Genomic DNA, 18,984 nt, shown 5'->3' with positions numbered 1-18,984 from the left:
CTACTAATTTCACTACAAAATGCTTTACATTTCATTAAAGCCTTTTAAATACATCATATGATAATCTAAGCAATCCTTTGAAGACAGATTCTAAGTCAGATTAACAGATTTGGTACACTGGTTCTGCAGGCCTGCACAGGGGACTCTGAGCACAGTACTCATGCTTTCCTAGTTTTTCAGCACTAAAATACAGCTCTGCTATCATTTGGACAGATCCTACACCCCAGCACCTTCCCTAGGAAACTCATTATGAAAACCAAAAGTGCAAAATCTTGAGCAGGTTTTTGTATCCACGTGTCACAATTGAGCTGAGATAGTTCTATGTTGATCATCAAACTATCTGCTCTGCATTTTTTACAGCTTTCATTTCTTCCTGTTCTCGACTGCTACATGCTGACATAACAACAGTTATGTTCCCTTTCCAGGATTCATTTCAGGGCTTTATGTATCACTGACACCTAAAATATAAACTTTATATGGCACTAAGAATATAAAATTCTTTGTAACAGAGGGTCAGGATTAGCATACACTTAAAAACGCCTTCATTTAAAAAACATATGATTAAAGGAAAGTTCAGATGAAACCTCTGTGACTTCCATGGGTTTAAGCTGCTTCATTCCATGCATTCTTATTAATAAAAAGAGGAACATGATGAAAGATTTTTGAGACTAAAAAAATTTTAAAATCTCATTAACTTACTTTCTCCTTTCAGAAACTCGTATTTATACATGCTTTTGTTGAACATTCCTAAGCAACTGCTTCAGAAGTCCTGGAATTAGACATATTCAATCTATGTTTGATTGATGTGAGAAAGAAGAATCAGCAGAAGAACATGAGAGTTCTAAGAAAATTTGTTGTTACCAAAGTAAGTAACAAGAATTTGGAACACCTAATTTATTGTACTTAGGATTCTTTTACTACCTTAAAGAGTTAAGTTAAATGCCAAAATATCCTTTTCCTTCATTGTACAACCTTTTTCCTAGATAGCCCTCAACAGGAGCAAGTGCTGTTCTATTGCCATTCAGAGAATTCCCACAAACCAAAGAGGAGGAAAAATGCTGCAGCAACACAATTTCGAAGTAGTAACTTACATTCAATTTTTGCATTCTTAAGAAAAAGAAAATAGCAGATTTTTAAAATGTACAAGTCTCTAAATGTGTCAAAAACAAAAGCTAAAATCTATTAAACTGTACAGTCTCCCAATAGGCATTAATCAATTTATTAATAAAAACTAATAACCGTTATATGTTTTTATTGTGTTTTGCAACTATTACTAAAGTTAAATTTTCTTTTCAGAACACCATCAAGGGTATCTACAAAATAGGATAGTTTGCCAAGTAGAAAAAGATAAGGGACCAAAATGCAAGTCAAAAGCAAAATAAAGGAGGCGTTACAACAGCAAACCTGGGATGCCACTTTTGCTACAGGTAAAGAAGGGGCTTAAGAAGTACAAAATCTGTTGGACTGATTAGTGAAAAACTTATAAAAGTTTGACCATAAAGTGACAATAAACATAAAAATCTCTGAAAAGTATTTGACAGGCTGATATGGCAGCAAATGACAGCTAAATGAGGGAGTGGCTTAAAACCCCACATATTCACTTGTAACACTACAAAATTTATTATCTAGCGACTCTTTCTGTAACCAGAATTTTCCTAAGGGTAAAATAAATTGAACACTCTCTTTCTGAAGAGTACTTTTGAAATTACTTTGCCCCTACCCTTATATAACAGCCTGTGTTAACCAAGCAGTAGAAGAAAAGAGAAGACAAAATGACTATACATCATCAGAGTCTGCATATGTCCTGCAACACTTTCCTGCATTGGTTTTCAGTTTGGTATTGTTTTGGGGTTTTGCTTGCTTATATATTTGCTTGGGGTTTTTTGTTGTTTCATTTTCAATTTACTAGATCTGTGCAAGGAATTTGCAGATTTTTTTTTCTTGAAATGTACAAAATCTCTGAACAGCCAGAAGGGGGCAAGGGAAACACAGGCAAGGGAAGCTACACAACTGTAGTCAAGATGAAAGGAGCTATTAAGTTAGCTTATTATAAATGTATTTCATTTTACTGTCAGTGTTGCAGTGGAAAGCCTGAGACATCCCTCCATGCAACAAAGGTATTCGTTAACAGTAAGTTAAAGCATTTGTCTTTTTTAGTTTAAAAGCTTTCTTACTCTTCTAGAACACATAAAGAAAGTTCTTCTCTTTAGAAAAAGTAGCTTATTTATTTGTTATATAATTCTGCTTGAAAGTGATAATTCTTTTACTACTCTATATTAACAAAGAGCTGTCTGGAAGAAAAATTAGTACTGATACTTCACTCATATTTGACAAATGAGTTGTTAGGATAAGGAATATTTAATGTCATCCCATCAATGGGATGGGATTGAGTGGGACAGTAGGATCAAGTACACCCCCGGCAAGTGCACTTGACAGCACTTGCAAATAACACCAAGTGTGCAGATGACACCAAGATATGTGGTGCAGTTGATTCCCTGTGGGAAGGGCTGCCATCCAGAGGAAGGACGGGAAGGCCTGTGTGAACTTCACGAAGTTCAACAAAGCCAAGTGAAAAGTCCAGCACCTCGACTGGGGCAATCTCCAATATCGATTATCAAGGATGAATGGATTGAGAGCAGCCCTGCAGAGAAGGGCTTGGGAATATTTGAAATTAACTCTTTCAGAAAGTACTATACAGGAATAAAAAATATTTCAGATTTTCTCACATACATAGGAAGCAATACAAATATTCAAACATTGTGACAGGTTCCAGTATTACATTATGAATCCCCCAAGCATTTGGAAAATCAAAAAACATGACATGTTACAGAGCCAGAGTATCGAACACTTATTTGATACTGATGACTTTCAAGGAATCATTTCAAGATCAATACCTACGAGGTATTCAAGTACACGATGAGAAAATTGTCAGTACTAAATGCAGTTCTGTACTGATGGTATCAGCCATGGATCCTACACTACCCCAACAAAATTAAGAAGTGGTGATCTGCATAATCATCAGTTATTCCTGGCAGTGAATCAATTACCACTCACTGTCTATTCCACTATTATCACATTCTACAAACCAGGAAAGTGGATCTGCAGCAGAAATGCTACATTCAAAAGGAAAAATAAGTTGGTGTCTTTTATTTTTGCATTTCCAGAATCAAGATGGCTGATTTTGGAAAATGAACAGCAGTCAGGCACACTATAATATCCAAAGCAACTTTTTTCTTGACTTCTCTCGCCACTGAGTAAGTAAGAAGGAAACCACCTTGGCTTTAATTGCAAGAGAAGAAATCCATCCCTCTGGTCTAGGATTAAAGGCATCCTATTCAAAATCCCATTCAACCTGAAAATGAATTAATGAATTTTTATAAAGCCCTCACAATGACTAACTTCTTTGAACAACCTTGCAAGTGACTTTATTGTACTAATGCAATTTATACTGAGTAATACTGCAGATAATTCAAAATCCACTGCTGCAGAGAGATTTCTAATACCTTTAACAGGCAGATAATCCTATAAGCATTACCACGAAGACATAAACTCATAAACTTTATCAGTGTAAGCACACTGCTTCATATCTACAAGACCTTACAGCATACCTCCACTATCTCCCCACTCCCACAACAAAATTCAGTATGACATATGGGATAGGATATTTGGTGAGACAAAGCAAGGGAGGAAAACAAATCTCCAGTTCTTACACCTCACAGTAGTCCTTGTTCTCTGGATGGTCCAGAGACGGGATATCAAGACAAAGAAAACAAAAGAAAAAGAGAGTGCTGGTCAACAACAGCTGAGCATGAGCCAGCTGTGCCCAGGTGACCAGGAAGGCCAATGGCATCTTGGCCTCTATCATCAATAGTATGACCAGCAGGACAGGGCAGTGATTGTCCCCTGTACTTGGCACTTGTGAGGCTACACCCTGAATCCTGAGAGAAGTTCTGGGCCACTCACTGCAAAAAAGACATTGAGGGGCTGGAGCAAGTCTGGAGAAGGGCAACAGAGCTGGTGAAAGGTCTGAAGCACAGGCCCTATGAGGGGCAGCTGTGGGAGCTGGGTATATTTGGCTGGAGAATAGGAGGGGAGACTATTGCTCTCTACAACTGCCTGAAAGGAGGGTGTAGCCAGCAGAGGTTGGTCTCTTCTGTTACAATCTCAGTAACAACTGACAGGACAAGAAGACATGGTCTCAAGTTGCACCAGGAGAGGTTTAGACTGGACATCAGGAAAAATTTCTTCATTGACAGGGTTGTCAGGCATTGAAATAGACTGCCTATTGGTGGTTGCATCACCACTCCTAGAAGTCTTCAAAAGGCACTGTGTAGATGTGGCTCTAGGGGACATGGTTAGGTGGCAATATGGCAGTGCAGTGTTAACACTGGACTTCATGATCTTGTAGGTCTATTCCAACCTCTATGATTCTAAAGTGGACTAACTAACTAAAATACTTTTCACACAACCAAAACTAACTCTTCGAATACTCCTCTTTAAGTAATTAAGGCTGATTTCCATGGGATTTGTTGAGTTACTCTGTAACTTTGTTTGTAACAACCATCTCATGAGGCAGGTGACTCTATGACAGCCTGGAAATTATTTATGGAGCAGAACCTGTCCCTCCACTGATTTAAGTAACATAGTCCCAGGCAAACAGTAACTCAACTAGTGTCCACAAATCCAGCAAGGCAGGAGGTGCTTTAGGTTCTGATACTGTACTTACCAAGCAGAGATCCAAAAGCTCTGAACCCTTTTACCCCTTTGCTTTCTGAAATAGCCAATATTTTCCTGCACACGTCAATGGGGAAAAATATAGAAGCTTGAATTAAAGACACAATTACTTCTGAAATTAGACATCAACACACAAACAGAACTTAATTTTTATTACAAGATGGCAAGTTTTATGCTAGTAACTGTATTTGTGTAGCAACTGTCCTGGAATTTATGACAGTTTCAAAGACATTCCAGGGGAGGCAGATAAAGCACTTTATTTCTGGAAACTTCTCAACATACTCATTCCAAAATATTTATGGTTCTGAATGTCCTCAGAAGCAGACATGAAAAAAATAGCTACAATGCATTTTGAACAGTGGAGATGGATGGTTTCACTGAGATAAGCCATTCAAACCTGAGACTAATTAAAAGTTCCCAACAATGATACTAAGCTCTTTTTTGCCATCTTGGATGAGTCTATCAAAGCAACAGAAGAGCAGGATGAAATGGAATAATCTATCATTTATTCTAAAGAAATAATTCTCTGAAGTGTATTCTGATTGAAAACACAAACTGCAGTTATTTTTTAAGAAGAGACCATTAAGGATATTTTGCAGAAAATTATGGTCTATGTAAATCCATTGGAGTAAGTACAGCATACATACTCAAGTGGAAATTTCTGAAATCTGGTCAAGTACCAGGCTGACCTTTCTATCTGCTTGAATGGGAACCAGATTTTCTCAGCTCTATACTAAAAGAAAGCAGGTGTAATATGAAAAACTGCATCTTATTCAGAGAAGTTTTAGATGTAAGTGCTATTTCTTATCTGCATTTAATAAGACTTTGGAATAAGAATTTCTTGTATGTCAATGACTTCAGGAGTCTGTACATCAGTGTTGCTCTTAGGCATTTCCTCTACACCCATATGGCCCATGGCTTTCAACACAAGTCTAGAAAACAAGAAGTCAAATTCTATTTCTAATCTGGCTTAAAAAGTAATTCAAAACTATATAATCAATTACATTACAGATAAATCAGACAATATGGTTTCCAGTCATAATTTAAAAATATAAAACCACTACATAATAGGGTTTTTCTTTAAATGTAGGATCCTAACAGTCCACATTACTGCCTAAATCATTTAAATAGAGTCCTCAGTAAGCAAGAGATACACATTGCTCTGATGTGTTTTGTAAATATAAATTAATCTTTTGTTTGCTAGCTTTCAGCAGCTCAAATTCCTGTAAGTATTTTTTAGTAATATTTTCTTTAAAATCCTGCCTAAAGACCTTTTTATCATGTTTTATCATGAGTTTTATCGTGTCTCATATACTCTAGATTGAATAATTTGCAATAAAACACAGAGTTGGTACTTTTAAAACCTTCTTACTATGAAATAAGCAGCCAGTTCTGAAGACTCATGGTGGCTAAGTCTGTAAATAACAAAGCAGTACATTCATTTAAAGACCATTTCACCAACTGTTTACGAAATGAATTCTAGGACTGGGATGCTGACATAATACAATATTCATATTATTTCCACATACTTATCCATTAATAACAAAGTCTGTGACTTTTAATTTTGCTTCTAAGACCTCTTGCTCACTTGCTCCATGGCTCCAGGAGAAGACAGAAAAACAGTTTTCTGCAAACCAAAATCAAAATGTAAAAGAATATAAGGTGTGGGAAATGCAAGCACAGAGAGCTCCCAAGGCCTCAAGCATATAAGCTCAGAGATAGAGATGGATACAGTGTTTGACCTAAGACTTTGGAGAAGACTTGGAGCTTTAGAATAGAATAGTGAAACAGACATGAAATAAGAAGATTTGTAGTTTAAGCAGAAATATGTTTTAAGCAAGTAGATATAGGCCTTATATAAGTGAACAAATGTATTAAGGAAAACAGTAGAAGATTTTGGAGTTTCACAACAGAACTTGTTAGAGAGTTGATAAAAAGTAGAAGATACCGCAATAAGTTTTTGTAGAGTTATATGATTGGACATAAAAAGACGCATTGCTGTAAATCGTGTAAAACGTAGCAATTAGCAATTGGTTATGAAGATGCTAGTGAGCTTTGTGGAAGTAGCTGATTGGATAAGAAATTTATAGAAGACATTGTAACTAGAATTAATTAGAAGTAACAGCTTCTGATACAAGGCTTCTAACGTGATAACTATGAATTTAACAATCTTAGTCTCATCCTTCCACCAGACTGATTTTGCAATAAACCATCTTTTAAACACCTCATCAGTCTACCCCATCTTTCTGCATCCCGAACAACTGGTGCCCACCCTGTGAGGTAACAAATCTCAGTTTGGGACTGCCCTGGAGGATAGTTAAAGGAAGTCCCAAAAAGAGGGTGAGAGAGTCGAGCTCCAATCAGCTGCTGAGAGGAAGCAGAGTACCGTTCTTGCTGGACCAAGCCCACCCTGAGCCCAACTAGGATCACCTGTGAAGAGAAGTCAGGTGAGCTCTGGGGAACGGGACAAGAGATGTCCAAAGAACAGAGAGACATTTATACTCTGGTAAGATCTAACTCTTGTGCCATACCCAAGCAAAAACTTAAAAGATCTTTTAAGGTGGGTACAGAAAAATTTTGAAAATGCAGATTTCGAATTTGCTTTTACTATGTCTTTTTGGGATGCTGTTGGAGTTAAGCTATATGACGTGGTTACTCATCGGGATTTTACAGTCCCTAGGTTGCTTCCAGTATGCCATGTGCTTATCAAGATATTTAACAAACAGTTCAGTCCAGCTGCACCCTTGGTAACTCCCTCAGCTCCGCTGCTCACTGCAGCTGTGCATGCTGTGGCTCTGCCTGCCTCAGGCAAAACCCCTGCCTCGGGTGGGCCCCCCTCCTGCTCCTGCTGCCCAGACTGCGCCTGCAGCTCGGGCTGTTACCTTTAGCCGCTCCTGATACTATAGAGAAAGGGAAACATAAGAAGGAGCTTGAAACTTTTAAACAAACTATAGAAGTACAATCATTTTCTGACTCTCACACCCCTATAGTTTGTTTAAAAGTTTCAAGTTCCTTCTTATCTTCACAGAGAGCTCCCATTGCCTCCAGCATACAAACTCAGAGATAGAAATGGATACAGTGTTTGACCTACGACCTCGGAGAAGGCTTGGAGTTTTCTGTGCTTGCATTTCCCACAATAAGGTATCAAACACCATACAGATTTAAATATCATCTAGCTTTTAAAGTACTATTTTACTCAAAATTATTCTGTTTTCTCAATATTTTATAAAATTCTCAGTGTATTGATTGGAAGAAATTACATGGCATATATTTGTGAATAGCAATTATTATCAGTATGTGACAGCATATTACATTAAAAAAAGTAAAAAAAATCTTTAAATATACCATTGATAAGCTAACCAAAAATTCCAGTCTCTCCTTTAAAATTAAAACTGGTTAAAACATATTTCAAAAGACAAAATGTTAAATCACACACACGCATACATTTCAGTTATTAGCTACTCAACACAACCTCTCACTTTACCAAACTGAGTCTATTCCAGTAATCACTCAGAGGTTTTGCAAAAAAGAAACCACTTCAGTTTCGATTAACATTAAGAAAGCTTGGAATATTCTTCAGTAATTTAGTTAATTAGGGTCAAAGTGACTAAGTACAAGGATAGGAGAGGTTTGCTTCCTACATTTTTTTCTGACATTTACTGCCAGGGAGTTTTTTTGTTTCAGTACAGTTTATGGATACATGCATCTACAGGATGGTTTCCATTAGCTAAATTCTGTGCCAGCATACTAAATAAAACTGCTGACCATGTTTAGGATTTACTGTATCTTCTCATTTTAGTCCTTCTTCACTTGGAACATAAGTCTGATATCTGCTTACATCTAAATCTCCATTGATAACCATGACAGACTAGTTGATCATAAACAAATTATTCTGCTAAACACTCCTACAAAGACAAGGATCTTGTCATTCAAGCATGTGATCAAGTTACAGAAAATCTACAGATAAATGACTAGACTGAATTACTTTTGAGCTAAAAAAAAAAAAAACCCCAAAAAAAAAAAACCTACAGGAATAGTACTGTTCTTTCAGAAATTAATACACAGACTTCATTGGTTTTCACATATTCCCAGACATGAAAACAGATTCTGTGAAGTTCTCCACACTCTACCTGATGATTACTCTTAACCCTGTTCTGTCCCTAAAGCATTAAGCAGGCTCACTTTCAGTCAGTGTTTTCAGTAAAACTGTTTTAGGTGCTCTTATATTAGGCCAATTTCCTTAACTTTGTTTCAACAGTCATAACTGCATTTTTCTCTTTAAGAAGATTTTAAAAGTATGGCAAAAGTACACTAAAGAACCATGAAAACCTATTAGAAAAACTTATCTGAAAAAAATTTTCTAAAACTCATTGAGACAAATATGCTTTTTCTTTAGAAATTAAAGTATGCTATGAATTGTATTACTTTTGCTGATACATGAGGCTTAGTAAAAAGGCTAGACTCATATTCTACCTCTGTTTCCTAAAATGGATGAAAAATGTTACATGATCCTAATTTCCAAATGAAATGTGGAAAAGAAAATTATGGGGAGGGGAAGGGAAGGCTGCACTGTTTTCCCCTCACCAATTCAACCTCAGTTACCTTCTGTGACACTAGTACAGTAAAAACATGCTGTACTATTACTGTGGCTAAGAGCATGAAACTTTTTAATGGATGAGTTTAAAAGCCTAAGCTCCATCTGCAAGTCACTAACAAAACCCTCAGAAATCATAAGAAAGAAGCTGAAGACCTGCTGGGCTGGCAAGCTTTGAGTCTACTCTTGGCCTCAGAAAGGAAAAGATGTTTCAAATCTCCTTCCCTATACTGTCTCCTTTCTCTTTAAGAAATACCCACCTAGAAAGAGTTATTACTCTTTGTATTAAAAAGGGGAGACTTTTGATGCTGAAATGAAACACAGATTTACACAAACTTACAAAAGGAAATTCAGTAGCTCTAGCAGAATAAACAGTAAATCTTTTTCCTTTTATTTTAAAGCTCTCTGGTTTAACTAGCCAGTGATTTAGAATTAATTTCCTTCTTCCCTCCACAATTTTCAAAAGCCAAAATGCAAGCTTCTCACTGAAGAATCCCTTTCATCCACACAAAAAAGGTGTGGAAAAGAGGGATGAATAAATTCAGAAAGAGTGGACTGTAAGATTGTTTCACTTTTACTTTAAATCTGTGAGTTACATAATTTCTAGAAAAACTATAATCTCAAATTTATGCTTTTTTCAATGAATGTATGTACCCATTTTTATACTTCCAACAGGTACACATTGCAAATACTGCATTTAATTTACAATGATATTCAGGAAAAATTACTTTAATCACTTTTGGGTTGGACTACCTAAGTATCATGCTGTTAAAAGTTTAAGGGGAGAAAATTGTCCACTGAACTTCTTAGCAAAAAAAGCATGAAATACACCTATAATGGTGATGCAACAACTGCTGGTCACAGTTAGATTGAGCAAAAATAGCTAATGCCAGTAGAGTTTCTTCAAATAGAGACCTCTTTTTGTGTCTCAGTAACAAACCATTATTCTTTACTAGAGCCACCTGGCACAACTAAAGTGCTCTGAGAAATGTCAGCTGGCTAGCAATTTGTGACACTTGCTGTTACAGCTCAAGCAGCCTTGCAGGAAAGCAGAATTCTTGGTTTCTCATTTTGTTCTTTGACATACTTAGCCTATGTTTATTTTGGCCCAGAAGCTGAGAAATCCTTTATAATCATGTTAGCTTGGCATTGTTAAAGAATTATGTTTGAAGAAGAGAGGTCTGTTTTTTCCCAGCCCATTCATACCATTCTATTTTTAACCAGAAGACTATGGTAATGCTTTCAAATTTTAAAATATTGCAAATTCTCTTACATCCAACCAATGTAACTGTCTACAGGTGACCAGAGAAGGTCCAAATCAGCTTAAAATGCTGATTCTCAGAAGAGCTAGTGAAAAGACTATCTAGATGTATAATCTTCAAAATGTTCCAAATTACCAAGAACTCCCTCTGGCTGACTTTACAAAAGTGAAAGAACAACAGAAAAAAGAAAATCCTGACAGTGAATTCAGTAAAACTTCAAGATAATAAGCATTAGAAATAGTTTATGTGCTGTATGTGAAGATATCTTCATTCTAAAATGTTTTCTATGTTAAAAAGATCCAGCCCCAGTATCTTCTTCTATAAATAAGTTTAACATCTTTTATCACCCTCATGTCCTTTATGAATTAATTGTTTTAGAACATATTCTGCTAGAAATCTAGAATATATATACTTATCACTGTATCAATTACTCATCTTTAATTCATCAGTCAATTCCCATTTTCATTGCAGTATTTCCCCTCACCCATACCTAACCATACCTAAGAACCTTGGGGTCTTTAACCTTTAATAGAACTGTACATTAGCAAGTTTAAGAGGCAGATATGTCAAATTTCTAGCAAATACTGCTATGAGATGTGGGTGTCCTAAGGTGTGTATACCTTAGGAAGTGCACTCACTTCAACAGGATAAAGTCCTTGGTATCTAGGACACAAATTAATCACACAAAGGACAGAGAAAAGTGCCTGAATCGCTCTTTACTCCCTTGGGACACACTGCAAAGCAAGCCAACTTGATTCTTAAAATTAAATTTTAACTAGTAATTTAAAATTTTAAAAATTTCTTATCACATTGAGAGTTCATTAAGTCATTAGGATTTAATTAATTATGTCAGATCTTAAACATGTGCCTATGTTTCATGTAGGTCTTTTGTCCTCTGTTTTGATTCAAAAGAAAATTCACTTTGAACTATCTGTTACGATACTTAAGACATTTCTTTAAAGCTCATTTACATCCTTGATTCCACATATGGCTAATTACAATGTAAAAACTCATCTATCAAAATATATCCTTTCATGCACATGCACTTAAAAAATAAAATTTAATGATCTGTCCTCAACTGCAACTGATTTACATACTCCAGAAAAGGCCTGTGAATGCTGTGTAACTATTTTCATTACATCAAGTTTAGCTGCTTAAACCTACTCCCTGAAAATCAGATTCCAGATGACTATATGTCAAACATCAAGGAGGAGAAATTAACTTCCAAAGGAGTAAACTGGCCACAAGGTTAAAAAACAAGAGAAATTTCCCTTCATTTTGGTTGGAGAAAAGGTATTGTGCTAATGGCTCGAGAGACAATATAGCATTTTACAGAAACAGCAAAACCACACTGGGCACTGAAGGAAAAAAAAATCAGGAGAATGAAAAAAAGATGAAAAGCTTTTAAATTAAACATAATACAGCATTTAATGTAAAGCCAGAGGTTATTTCTTGCTGCAGAAACCAACAAAACATTCAGGTTTTAAAGTAATATGTATTTTAATAACAAAAGCTGCAATAGAGCACAACAAACTTTTTAAAGAGCCCATAGATAGTACATTATATACTATTTAGTTCAAGCAGAACTGATTTGGTTGGTAACAGCTGACAGAAGCAAGCAGCCAAAAGGAAGGGTGAAGGGAAGCTATATTTTTTCAAAATTAAAACCTCTTAATGGTCTGTGGAATGCTGTTTACTTCAGCTCTGTTTTACAACCACTGCTCCGTGGAGAAGGGATTGACTGAAATGTTTGCAGCCTGTGGCCACCCACACTATGGGAAGCACTATGATTAAAGAGAATGCTACGTTGTTGTATCTGCCAGCAGTCTGTTCCATGCTGTAATTATTATACTCGCCGTCTTCTTATAATCTATTGCATCTGTTGTGGCAAGACCCCAGTGTAAGCACTGTCCAACAAGAAAACCATTGAACCTGAATAGCAAGTTATTTTTAATGTGCAGAAATGGGTTGAAAACTGGATACTTTAAATACTTCTCTCTAAAGTTTATGAAAACATTTTGCTTTACAGGATAGCCAGTGACATAGAGAGAGCAGATCTACCACTGAAATACTCACTTTAATGTAACTACCTAAAGATATAGTCTGACACCACCTATTCACCCCACCTCTTTATAATGAGCTAAGTTGTTGTGTTAGATCTTTGAAGCACAAAAACTGTGTAAATTCTAAATAAGACATGTATCTAAAAAACACTAATATATCACAATATATCTGTCACTTTGTTATTACATACACTGAACATTTCTGATGATTATATATTACGATGATTATAATGGCTCCCTTCCTCTATAAGAATATTTAATATTTAATAGCAACAGCAACCTTGACAATAACAAAATAAGCCCTAAATACCAGAATAAGTAGCAGTTCTCCAAGCAGAAATTTTATTTTGAATTCTGATCTCCACATTAAGTGGTAAAGTAGTTCAAAACTTATACTACGTGCATTCTCTTGACTTTGTTTGGTGTTTTATCACACAAAATCAAGCAGTACAACACTACTATGCAAAGCACATAGCTGTTATTACACTCTTCTCTAACAAATGGTACAGGCAGCTTGTACCATCTCAACAATTTTGCCAGGAGTTGGCTGCAAATGCTCCTGTGAAAAGCACAGACTGTCTACTGGCTGTAACTATGAGGTATTACACTAACCAGCATGCCACCACCTAGTAAAAGAGAGAAAAAGAATACATCACAATCAAGGCTGAATGAAAACAATCAAGGACTGAGTAAAAGCCCATTTATCTCCAAGCACTCCAGACCACTTTGAGGAAATCTCTTTAGACCCTCTTACATATAAGCTGTTGATGGAAGGCAAAGGTAAATTCCATATATAGTGATTGAGGAAAACTGCTACAAAGACTCCTGAAGGACCAGTGAAAAACACTGAAAAAATTAAGAGAAAAAGTATAAACAAGATACATACTTTAATCATCATCAGATGTCTTTCATCTGAAAGAACACACTATGATCTCTGCAGTGATCAAAGCTCCTGATGATTATTTGCACAGGTTAGAGGAGAAATGACAATGCTTTTCCAAACATACCAAAAAAGCCTTAAGATCCGTAAAACCACAAAAGTGAGTCTCAGAAAGTGATTAAGTAACTTTGAACTACTTTGGCCTCCAGGAGACTTAACATTTTCCATTTGTGTCTTGGATGCATGCCTCCTGGAACACAGACGTCCCTCTCCCTACAATTGCTAGGGAAAACCAGATCCCCAGCTCCACACCTTCCCATCCCTCTTACACTGACATTCCCTTCTGATTATTTTGTGTCTTATCACAGTAAAATACTGCAGTGATATTATTACAAAGGTAAGAAATAGTCCAAAACAAGTAGTTATTTGTCTTAGTCCAAATACTACTAAAGTTGTTTTCCTTTTAGAGAGGGGAAATGACATCAAAAAAGTTTGATAATGCTGTATTGTAATAACCCCGCTAAAACCTATACTCTATGGCACAGATTCTTTCTCCTTTAACTTTCTCAGTAATAAATAGCAGGTGAAGTATGTTCATAATTTTAACTCAGATATCTCTGTTCAGCTCTTAATCTCCTTCTTTCAAAGTTGTCTAGATTAGAAGGAAAAAAATATGTTTCTCAGTATGTCCTCTAGCAACTCATAAGCCTTTTCATAGACACATTACCCATATATGTCATTAAAGTTGTATTCTTATCTCATAGAGACATCCTTTATTATAAATCCAACATTATTTTAATATATCTTCCATCAGATGATCTTGGGGCCCATTTCCCCCACACAATGACAATTCACAAGTGATTTAGGCTCTTCCTAACATAAGAAAAAGCAAACTAAAGGAAGATATTGAGGTTCACTCTAATTTGGGCACTACATATTTTCTTCATGTTACCTTAACTTCCTGTCTCCTAGAAAAATGTGAACTTGAAGAATTTCTTCTATAAAGAGTTAATTATTAAAAGAATACCTTATAGAAAAAGAAAAGCTCTTTACATTATGTTTGGATTACTTTTAACATATGTCCTTTCCTAACAATTTCTAATGGTTTCCTAACCATCTGACAAAGTGTGCATACAAATAAAAATAGTGGGTAATAAGTTTGAAAGGTTGCAAGTATATTGGCCCCAAAATCAAATCAACATTCTTTACCTAAGAAGAGAATATTGTAATTCCAATTCTGTGTACATCCTACACAACATCACAGAATGGTTTGGGTTGGAAGGGGACCTTGAAGATTATCTAATTCCAGCCCACCCACCATGAGCAGGGACACTTTCAAGGCATTTGGTCCTTGCCTGAGCTACGCTGCAGCCGTGCCTGTGCAGGCCATACATCTTGCTGCCCTGGAGCCTGACCCCTGGCCATGCTAAATCTTGGGCCTGCCTCGTCACTGAGGACCTGGTGTGGCAATTACTGGACTCACAGCTGACCTGGTGTTTGCCACTGGACTTGCTCTGCTCTACTTGTGTAACTATGCCATTTCTGTGTCAAGGCACAGCTAACCTGCCTTCTCCTCACCTACAGCTCCTGGCTCACCTTCCCCTGTGGAGCAGCCTATCTTCACACCAACTGCGGCAGTGTCACTGAGTTACGCTCAACTGTCTCTGAAATACAACGGTCTCAATACTCAATTTCACTAGGTGTCACTACTAAGTCTTGCCAATTAGCCTCTCTATTGAATACCCTCAGATCTTACATGGATTAAGAGCTGATCTACATTTTGCCTCACTGAATTTTTTCCAAATGCTTACTGAATTTTCCAGCCAACGGCAATTCTGTTGGGGGTCTGAATTTACCTTTGTAAATGCGATAATTAAGATCTGAAAAGTGTTTCATTTCTGAATTTATTTACAGACCTTTTGGCCACAATTGGTTTATTATTATTATGTAAGATGAAGCTCTATTTTCACAAAAAAAAAAATGCACAAGCATTTTACTGCATGAATGAGGTCAGTGGAAGACTAGGATTTCTTACTCTTGCTTCTGTTAGGCCCATGGCACAAATAGCACCATTCTCCCATTTTAACTGACATGACTGCAGCCTCTGGGTTTTTTTGCAGAGATGGTCACCAAAACTGAGGATTCAATTTCATGAATTTTTTATTCCATTCTGGTTTGAAAACCTTTCAAGATCTGCACAGATTGCTTCTTGAGGAGTTTTGCACAACAGTACATAACATAAGGATGTTTCAGGCCACTTGATGAAGGATATTCAGAAGATTTTTTATACAGTGCATCCACATGCATGATATTCTTAGTACAACCTGTCTTGCTCTACTCTTCTCCACAGGTATGTTATGCCTGTGCAAGCCCCTTTGTGCTTGTTTCACTCAGCTCAGGAATTCTGCTTCTTTCAAAAATTACTTGGAGCTTCTGACTATATGCACTTATTTATATGCAGTTTTCCCTATGGTGAGGGCTGAACTGCAACTGTTTTTCTAAGAGCAAGCCCAATGTTATAGAAAGCTAATATCTGGCACCAGCCAGAAACTTCCCTTTTTGTGTTATTATCACATAGTCTCTTCTTATATATTTAAATGAGTAATCTTTCGTTTGTGTTGGGTTGGCTCTGTATATTGCCAAAAATTGTATATTGTATACAAAAATTGTATACAAAAATTTGTATATTACCTGTTATTCTACAGAACAGATGGCCTTCAGGAAAGAGTCACAGAATATATGGACCTCTTCAGGTTTGTTCTGCACTTTGACTACTACTCTACTGAATTGGAAGATTTTTTTTTGGTCCACTGTCGCAGCTTCTGGCAGTTTCATCACATATTTTTGTATCTGCATGCCCTTTCAGTTTACCTTCTTTCTCCGTCTCTGTCAAATTTGCTTTGATAAGTGGCCCTGACAAAACGAGTGTTCAATTTTTCAATGCTTTTGATTTGACTGACATAACCTTTTTTGTTTTCTTTTGGCTCTAATTGTCCAATTGGTGCTTGATAAATACAACCAATCAGAACTTTAGTCTGTATCTGCTAACATGTAGCTCACCACTTGTTCCAAATTCTAATTTACACTATGATCTCTTGGCTGTGAGTCAGCCTTTAAGTTTTTAAGACTGGCGTTTGTTGGATCCAATTCTGATGGCTTATCAACTTAGAAATGACATTAAAATCTGCATTTCCCACCCTGTCCATAGGATATAAGCCTATGTGAGATTAAAAATTGGATTAAAATTTTCATGAATGTTAAAAACATTCATAATTGCATAGCATAACAATAAAATTTCTAAAAATACATTGCTCCAGTGCTTCAAGGCTTTAACCGATCATGAATTATAGGAATAACCTAAAAAAACTCCAAACATAAACAACACAATATGACAAAAGGGATCACTAGCCTGTAATTACTCAGAATCTCTTGTGTGTTCAGAAAAGCCTCCAGAACAGGCAACCATTAGCAGCAGGAAATATGGAAACTGTTATTTTTTATGAGACATGTTTATTTAATGATTGCTCTTAGTTTTAACTAAGAAAGGAAAACCTTTGAAACACAGAACAGCTGAAGATAATGTATATGTACAAGAGCTAATTCCCAGTTTTTATTTTCACCCTCTGCTCTGATGAGACTCCACCTGGAACACTCCATCCAGCCTGGGGTCCTCAACACAGGAGGGACATGGACCTGCTGGACAGAGTCCAGAGGAGGGACACCAAGATGATCAGAGGGATGGGGGCACCTCTCCTGTGAGGAAAGGTTGAGAGAATTGGGATGAGCCTGGAGAAAAGAAGGCTTTGGGGTGACATAATTGTAGCCTTCCAGCAACTGAAGGGCGCCTACAAGAAAGATGGAGAGACTTTTTATGAGAGCATGTGGTGACAGGACAAGGGGAAAGGGATATAAACTAAAACAGAGTAGGCTTAGATTTGATATTAAGAAGAAATTCTTAACTGTGAGGGTAGTAAAGCACTGGCACAGGTTTACCAGACAAGCTGTGGATGTCCCAACCCTGGAAGTTTTCAAGCTGGATGGAGCTTCGAACAACGTGGTCTAGTGGGACTTTTCCAACCCAGGCCGTTCTACGTCAAGTTTAACAAATTATCAGCAACCCACCATACAATACTGCCTTTTTATCAAAACACATGCAGGGAACACCTGGAAAATGCCACAATAACATTACACTGGGTTAATCCCTAACAGCACCTAAGTTACACCCCTGTGCAGGCAGGGATGCGTGCAGGACACAGCGGTGGGCACTTAGGGCAGAGATCGCCCTCTCCTGGATCCGAGCGGCCGGGTCTCGCAGCGGACCGCGCCTGTGCTGATGCACTGAGGAAGGCTGGCTCCTAACGAGAGACCACACACAGAAGAATGCGTGATTTGTTGTACCTGGCACTGTGGGGAAAGTCTCACAACCACAGAAAATAAACTCATGAAAGCAGCAGCAACAATTAAAAAAAAAGGTAACAGAATGAATTAAAACATGGGAGCAGCAAACCAAGAAATATGATGAGAGATACTACAAATACTCAGAATAGATTGGTTAGTTTGTCCTTAAATAATACAAATTAGTTACTAGGAAACCGTGCAATAAGGAAAAACAAAAGAGTGGAAATACAGAAAAATCTGTGCTCTTCAGAATACTACTTGTAATTTTATAACAGTGAGAGAAGGAGGAAGTGAGAGAAAAGGAATAGCCATTTCTTTATGCTTCTTTTTACTCAAGCTATTTGCATGGTGAATTTTTCATTGTAAGTACTTCAGAACCAAGGTTCGAAGTGTTCATACGTAAACTGTTCACATATACTCTTTAATATAACAGATCCTTGGATAGAAAGCTCTAAGTGCTAAAAACCCTCTTAAACATCAAGAATCAGCCACTATCAAAACAAGTGACAATACAGACAGAATTCTTCCACATCTGTGGAAAAATTATGGGCAGAAAAATAAAAAACTCAGATCAACTGAATGCACTGTGAATATAGCAAAGAAGATAATGAAATTAATTTTCTTATTAGTGAGGATCCTGAACTGTTGCCAAAAAGGTCAGGAATCTTAACACAGAATTCTCACTACTGCAATCAACATTAGAAACTAAGAGTCAAAACAATGCCACATGATAAGGGCAGCAGGGAAGGTGGCTTCTAAACTTGAGACTACAATTAAAATAAATGTTCATCTTTCCTTGGAAGTGTATTTCTTAGAATGCTGTGAAATAGAAAACTGGGTACATATTAATATAAAATGAATGTTTGCATACCTGTATGTAATAGGAAGAATGCCATCTACTGGTCGACAAAAATATAAACCACTGTTTCTAAGTTAGTAAACAGCTGTCATAATAGGCAACAATGTTGTCATTACTATGTTCTACAAACAACAGTGTCCAGTTTCAAACTCTGCCTCACGTATTCAGCATACTATATTTTAGCAAATACATGT

The 18,984-nt window shown here is 36.8% G+C and overlaps 1 protein-coding gene across 2 annotated transcripts in view; it reads right to left on the bottom strand.

Annotated features, from left to right (window-relative positions):
- Positions 1-18,984, bottom strand: part of FANCC (FA complementation group C) — a 76,421-nt gene that overhangs the window by 31,128 nt on the left and 26,309 nt on the right. The window lies entirely within an intron of this gene.

The sequence above is a fragment of the Vidua chalybeata genome, chromosome Z (genome assembly GCF_026979565.1).
Source record: "Vidua chalybeata isolate OUT-0048 chromosome Z, bVidCha1 merged haplotype, whole genome shotgun sequence".
In the NCBI taxonomy this organism is placed as follows: Eukaryota; Metazoa; Chordata; class Aves; order Passeriformes; family Viduidae; genus Vidua; species Vidua chalybeata.
This window is presented reverse-complemented; position numbering and strand designations above follow the sequence as displayed.